The sequence below is a fragment of the Oncorhynchus gorbuscha genome, linkage group LG16 (genome assembly GCF_021184085.1).
Source record: "Oncorhynchus gorbuscha isolate QuinsamMale2020 ecotype Even-year linkage group LG16, OgorEven_v1.0, whole genome shotgun sequence".
In the NCBI taxonomy this organism is placed as follows: domain Eukaryota; kingdom Metazoa; phylum Chordata; class Actinopteri; order Salmoniformes; family Salmonidae; genus Oncorhynchus; species Oncorhynchus gorbuscha.
The window spans coordinates 74,950,023-74,957,710 of NC_060188.1; the positions used below are offsets into that span (position 1 = coordinate 74,950,023).

The 7,688-nt window shown below is 43.2% G+C and overlaps 1 pseudogene; it reads left to right on the plus strand.

The window, feature by feature from the left end:
* LOC123999411 overlaps positions 1 to 6,907 on the plus strand; it is a 44,380-nt pseudogene extending 37,473 nt beyond the window's left edge.
* Positions 6,908 to 7,688: the final 781 nt, after the last annotated feature.

Genomic DNA, 7,688 nt, shown 5'->3' on the forward strand with positions numbered 1-7,688 from the left:
CTGACAAGGTACAAATCTGTCGTTCTGCCCCTGGACAGGCAGTTAACCCACTGTTCCTAGGCCGTCATTGAAAATAAGAATTTGTTCTTAACTGACTTGCCTAGTTAAATAAAGGTCAAATAAAAAAAATTAAAAAACGAGGCATCGATGTCGTCAATCTGAAAAACATGAGTTGGTTTCAAAATGTAGCAGGGCATAGGGACTGGTACCCGAGAAGGGTACCCACTCGGCACACACTGGTTGAATCAACATCGTTTCCATGTCATTACAATGAATTTGCATTGAACCAACGTGGAATAGACGTTGAATTGACGTGTGTGACCAGTGGGTTGTTATGGAAGATAATACAGAGGCAACACAAAAAGCCATGGTCAAGCTAAATGACGTTTCTCTCTCACTCGCTCACACACAAACTAAACTCCCTCCTTCACCTAAAGAAATCACACCGGTAAAAAAAAAAGGACAAGGTCAGTCAATCACCCAAGGTCCTGATCTGTACAGCACCATTTCAGTGCTCTGTAGCTCAGTAAGTAGAGAATGGCGCTTGCAACGTTAGTATAGTGGATTCGATTTCCAGAACCATCCGATAAATATTTATTTTCCACCATCATTTGCAAATAAATTCATAAATAATCATACAATGTGATTTTCTGGATTTTTAAAATAATTTTGTCTGTCATAGTTGAAGTGTACCTATGATGAAAATTACAGACCTCTCTCATCTTTTTAAGTGGGAGAACTTGCACAATTGGTGGCTGACTAAATACTTTTTTATATATAATAAAAACATATTTTTTTGTGAAGGGAGGTTGGCCTCCTGGCTCTCTTGCCAAAGAACACACTGTCTGTATGTGGACTGCCAACCAAGAGAGTGACTGGACTGCAGCTGTAGGTGAGAGGGGAAATGCAGCCAGGACCTGACAGGGCAGATTGTCTGACCTTATTCCAGATGGATGGAGTTGTTTTTGACTTTCTGTCCATTAAACTGGATAGCAGCCCCCAGCTCTTTAGGTAGAGAGAGGAGTTTAGTCATGCTACAAGTTTGCTTCAAGTTTAGTTACTGTAACTGTTTTCAGTCTCTTAGATGTGGCTGCAGTTTCTAACAGGGATACTCCATGGTCACACACCACAAGGATGCCATGCTACAGAGAACCAATCAATAGTTTGGACACACCTACTTATTCAAGGGTTTTTCTTTATTTTTACTATTTTCACTATTGTAAGGACGAGGACGAGGACGGGTATCCCAAGAAGAGGTGGCCTACTGTGGATGCCTCATACTACGGTGGCCGAGGTGTGGGTGGCATCAAGAGAATGGAGGTGAGAAAGACATACACTGACTGTTGTGCCCGGGCTGCTGTGCCCTTCATCCAATTACGGCTCAGCTCTGCTCATTATATTACCATTCCTCTGCCACTGACTGTTATTGACTGTCCCTGTTCAGGTCCGCTGGGGCGACAAAGGTTCTACTGAGGAGGGGGCCAAACTAGAGAAAGCCAAGAATGCCCGCGTCAAGATGCCAGAGCAGGAGTTTGACATGGCACCAACACGCACTCTCAACAACGGCATGCATAAACCCATCAGTCCCCAGAAATGGTACTCCCCTATAAAGGTACTGTTCACTTTATGTTACGTAGCCACGCCCAGTTCCTGATCAAATGTGGTTGTTTTCCAATTTAAGACCCATTCCGGCCTGTTGTTACACAGGGAAGAGATGTTGGTAAATACACTATATATACAAAAGTATGTGAACACCCATTCAAATTAATGGATTTGGCTATTTCAGCCACCTTTCCAACAAGTTAGTCTAATGTCTGCCCTGCTAGAGCTGCCCCGGTCAAGTGTAAGTGTTGCTATTGTGAACTGGAAACGTCTAGGAGCAACAACGGCTCAGCCGCAAAATTATAGGCCACACAAGCTCACAGAATGGGACCGCCGAGTGCTCAAGCATCTGTCCTCGGTTGCAACACTCACTACCGAGTTTCAAACTGCCTCTGAATGCAACGTCAGCACAATTACTGTTTGTTGGGAGCTTCATGAAATGGGTTTCCATGGCCGAATAGCCGCACACAAGCCTAAGATCACCATGCGCAATGCCAAGCGTCGACTGGAGTGGTGTAAAGCTCGCCGCCATTGGACTCTGGAGCAGTGGAAACGGATTATCTGGAATGTTGAATCACGCTTCACCATCTGGCAGTCTGACAGACAAATCTGGATTTGGAGGATGCCAGGAGCATCTAGACAATTATGTGCTTCCAACTTTGTGGCAACAGTCTGAGGAAGGCCCTTTTCTGTTTCAGCATGACAATGCCCCTGTGCACAAAGTGAGGTCCATTCAGAAATGGTTTGTCGAGATCTGTGCGGAAGAACTTGACTGGCATGCACAGCTCCCTGAACTCAACCCCATCGAACACCTTTGGGATGAATTGGAACTCCGACTGAGACCCAGGCTAACGTCAGTGCCCAACCTCACTAATGATCTTGTGGCTAAATGGAAGCAAGTCTCCATAGCATTGTTCTAACATCTAGCCTTCCCAGAAGAGTGGAGGCTGTTATAGCTGCAAAGGAGGGACCAACTCCATACTAATGCCCATGATTTTAAAATTAGATGTTCAACAAGCAGGTGTCCACATACTTTTTTGTCATGTAGTGTATAAATTATATTTGCCAAAATTATTAAAAGTGCAGAGAATCTAAACGATATGTTAATTCTAAGTTTAAATTTGTTGGGTTGAAAAAATAAAAACATTCTCATGTGGCAGGTTGCCAACATTAGCATTCCCATAGACTCAACATCGATTGTTATCTAGCTAGCGTAATTACACGGTATCTAATAGTCGTTATCCACAAAGGCTATTTCCATTTTCAATCAAAGAGCAACACTTGAAAAGACATGTTGTTAGACACAGAATAACATTGACAAATTACAGAAACAATGCAGAAATATTTTATGAAGACTGTCTGTTGTGCCACAAAGCTAACGTTAACCTGCCATGACTATGGGGAATGCTAATTATGCTAAGAGCATTTATAAGGACACTGCTGACCTCCAAAAAGACTCACCAAAATCAAAAACGGACTCTTAGCTTATCCAAAACCCTGACCTAATTTTAACCAATTCTGAAATTAAATATTGGTTTGCAGGTCAGGAATGTCTGGATAGCCTTTTCCTAACGCTTTATCAGCTTCTGAGTGCTATTAAAATGTTTCAATCATTTTCCTCACCAGATAATTAACACATTTTTCCAATTCTGTGTGCATTAAACATTTTTGATAAATGTAATTTACATTTACCATCACCAGCGGTGTCAATGCGCAGGAAGTTGAAAAACAATAGCAACAAATTGGATACACCCACCCCTTGCCAGGTTGCATGAGGTGGATATCATAAAAGGTACAATTTCTAGTTGAGTAGTGGAATAACAAGAACAAAATTGCAGTACCTTCCTATCGAAATACAAGTGCATCATATGCACTCTCCACTCCATGGAAAAGATCAAAAACATGTATGGTATACCATACAAGTTCAAATTTCTTGTAATTGAGTGTGGCAACAACAAGAACAAAATTGCAGTACCTTCCACTCACATACAATCATATGCACTCTAAATTCCATTACCCACCAAAAAATGTCTATGATCAAAACAAGTCTTAGTTAGTTGCAGTGTTCCTGTAGCGTCAACATTTCCAGGAAGTTTGTTTCATAACGTCTCAGTCAGCTGGATGAGCCGTAATATGAACCAGGCATGAACTGAGTCGACCTCGGGGAGATGAAATCTGCAGAGAAGAGGGGAGCTGGTGCTAGTCCCAACCCAATACATTCCTTCCCCTTTATCTCTACCTACCCACCTCCCTGACTGGTATGACGTGGAGGGACACAGCTTTCCATGGACAAAGAGCACCAGGCAGACAGACAGACAGTCCGACTGATCAACAGACCTGTATACTAAACCATATACAGTATAGAAACAAAGCACAGCAGAGTAGAGCAACTGACATGCAACCACACAGTCAACATTATTGGTATTATCATGTTGTTTGTCTATTATGTAATGTTTTCTCTTCTCTTTACTGTGCCTGTCTTTGTTCAGGGCAAGCTGGATGCTCTGTGGGTATTCCTGAGGAAAGGCTATGATAGGGTATCTGTGATGAGACCCCATCCTGGAGACAAGGTAAGACACGAAGACAAACAGCCTAGATGCTACCTGCTGTCACTGCACTGTATGGGCTGACGCAAGGATATGCAGAGTCATGTAAAGCCCTTTTAGCAACTCAATAAGAAAGCCAGTGTGTGACTGATGCTTACATATGGGACAGAGAAGGATAGCTTACAGGGGATTTTCTTTCAAAGATCTTCTAAGGGATCATAAGGCCCACTGGCCCAGCACTTAGATATGCTGTTATGCAAGAGAAGCAAGAAAAAATACAATCAGTGGAAACAGTTAAAGCAGTTGAAATCAGCAATTGAAAAAATGTGTTTCCCCACCCCTGCTTTGGTGAAAAGCTGAGGGATGGTTATGGAGAAGTGTACTCTCAAATTCATAGACAGAGCAATGAAGTATCCATGATATCAAAATTATAGCTTTAACCATGTTGAGGCCATATAGTGTGTGTTTACATTGACTTTGTTTACAAACATTGGAGTGAAACGAGCTTATATTTTGGGTTCTGACAGAACTAAGCTCATGAGGCATTTACTTTCTTCAAGAATCAATGGGTACATATAAAACATTTATGAGACAAAAATGGATGTAGCAACAACAGACTGCTCCTTTAAGGAGGCAGAGACCACACTACGTAATGCCTAGGCCCACTCAGTTGCAAATCCTCAAGAGAAAGAAGAACTCAAACTCCTGGAAAAGTGAGGGAAATAGGAAGGTCTGGAGCCAAGACCACATCCCGAGGAGCAAAGCAGACAGCATGGAAAATAGAGAGGGGCTCGGCTTCAGTCTACCCTCTTCCTTTTTTATTCTCTTTTTACACTTAGTTTTTTTGGCGACGATTCTTCCAGAACCTTGAATCTTTTTTTTTCTTCATCTAAACTATTCCACCAGGCAGTTGAGGAGAGTGGGCATTTTCATTACCTCCCTACACACTCATCATGTTGGCAGTTTTGAAAGCCAATTAAGTCCCTAAATTCGTTAACTCCTTTTCAATGCCCTCACTGCCCATTTCTTCATTAAATAATCTTAAAACCTAATATTTTAAACAATTTCAAGCCAGGCAGTAAATCATAGGGCAGAAAAGTTGCAGCTGTTAGTCATTATAACAGTGCGCAGACAGAGTGGCTGCGAGGAAGGCACAAAGTAACCTGGCATATACAGGCTGAGGTGCTAATACTGTATTGCTCCAACCTGAAGGAATGTGTTCTAATCTGCTGAAACCATTCATGTTAGATGACTACCCACATCCCCACCATCCTGTAACTCTAGCCTAGCTGGGAGTTTTATTTTTATATGTTCTCAATGACAGATGTGGATAGGAGGATGGGGCAAACCATCCACACAATTACCCCTCTTCCCAAAGCTGTTGCTACCTTAGTAAATCTCCTTGTTGTTTTGACTGAATTTGACATTTATAGCTAAGCAGAAGACAAGATGGAGTCAGCACATTATTCCAAAAGGAAAACAAATGAAATGAAAGATTGGTCGTATTCCCTTCCAATCCTATTTGAATGGAGACGCTAAAGTCTATAAATCCACTTTGCATGGAAACGTTATAAAATAATTCCAATGCATCAGTAAAACTCTGATGACTGCCTCTGATTGTACTCTTCCCTGTTGTAACCCTCTCTCCGAACTTACAGGGCAGGTGCATTAGCTTCACCCGGGTGAAAGCCTACCCTGCTCCTCGTTATCCAGTCTACAACCAGCCCTCCACAGCCATCTACAGTCTGCCTCACACCTACAGTCACCCTTCCTCACACAGCACCCTCTCCCACATGCCCCCCTCTCCCACCTCCACTCTACCCGCTCTGCCGTCCACTCCACCCCCTCCCTCCTGCATCACCCATCCCCCTTACACCCCCCTCCAAACCGAGCTCTGCCACCCACTTCTCTAAGTCCTCCCCCATCTGTTTCTCCACCCACCCCTCCACCCCTTTGCCCTCCCACCCCTCCCCTCTTTTGCCCTGCCACCCCTCCACCCATTAGCTCCGCAACAACCCCTTCCCCAACTGGCTCTCTGCCCCCACCCCTCAGGCCCCACCCCCATGCAGAGCTCCCCCTTCTCGCCCTCCCCCACATCCGTCTGACCAATGCCTGTGAGGAAAGAGAAGAGAAGGGCAAAAGCAAGAACGGTTAGTGCTATCCGGGGTCCATGGGACTTCCTTACCCTTAACCCTTACCATTTTCAATTTCAACTTCAATGGGGTGACGTCAGAGTTGGACTTCCCAAGGACCCAGATAGCAAGGACCATCAAAGAACTGAGCAGCATGGACCCTGAAGGACCCTGAATACTGTGCCTTTCTCCCCTTCTCCACCAATCGAAACCACTATCAACAGTTGGACAGGCAGGACAGCAAGCTCAACTCTAGTCATTAGAAATGCTTTCTACTTTACTCAGAGTATCATAGAGAAGCTGAGCAATTGATCTGTGAAACAAAGTTCCATTAGATTTTTCATGTGCTCTATTCCAACTGACCAGGATCTTGGGCATCCTTCCATATACTGTAGCTAGCTACAGGTAGTGCAAGATTTTGAGTATGGCTCACGAAACTATAGTGAAGATAATATCAATACTTTACTGCTTTGCAGAAAAATGCAATATTTAGCAGAAGGGATACACTTACAGTTGAAGTCGGAAGTTTACACACACTTAGGTTGGAGTCATTAAAACTACTTTTTCAACCACTCCAGTTAGTTTTGGCAAGTCGGTTAGGAAATCTACTTGGTGCATGACACAAGTAATTTTCCCAACAATTGTTTACCGACAGATTATTTAACTTATAATTCACTGTAGCACAATTCCAGTGGGTCAGAAGTTTACATACACTAAGTTGACTGTGCCTTTAAACAGCTTGGAAAATTCCAGAAAATTATGTCATGGCTTTAGAAGCTTCTGATAGGCTAATTTACATCACTTGAGTCAATTGGAGGTGTACCTGTGGATGTATTTCAAGGCCTACCTTCAAACTCAGTGCCAATTCCCTTGACATCATGGGAAAATCAAAAGATATCAGCAAGACCTCAGACAAAGAATTGTAGACCTCCACAACTCTGGTTCATCCTTGGGAGAAATTTCCAAATGCCTGAAGGTAGCACGTTCATCTGTACAAACAATAGTAGGCAAGTATAAACACCATGGGACCACGCATCCGTCATATCGCTCAGGAAGGAGGCGCGTTCTGTCTCCTAGAGATGAACGTACTTTGGTGCGAAAGGTTCAAATCAATCCCAGAACAACAGCAAAGGACCTTGTGAAGATGCTGGAGGAAACTGGTACAAAAGTATGTACATCCACAGTAAAACGAGTTCTATATTGACATAACCTTAAAGGCCGCTCACAGCAAGGAAGAAGCTACTGTTCCAAAACCGCCATAAAAAAAGCCAGACTACGGTTTGCAACTGCACATGGGGACAAAGATCGTACTTTTTGGAGAAATGTCCTCTGGTATGATGAAACAAAAATAGAACTGTTTGGCCATAATGACCATCGTTATCTTTGGAGGAAAAAGGGGGAGGCTTGC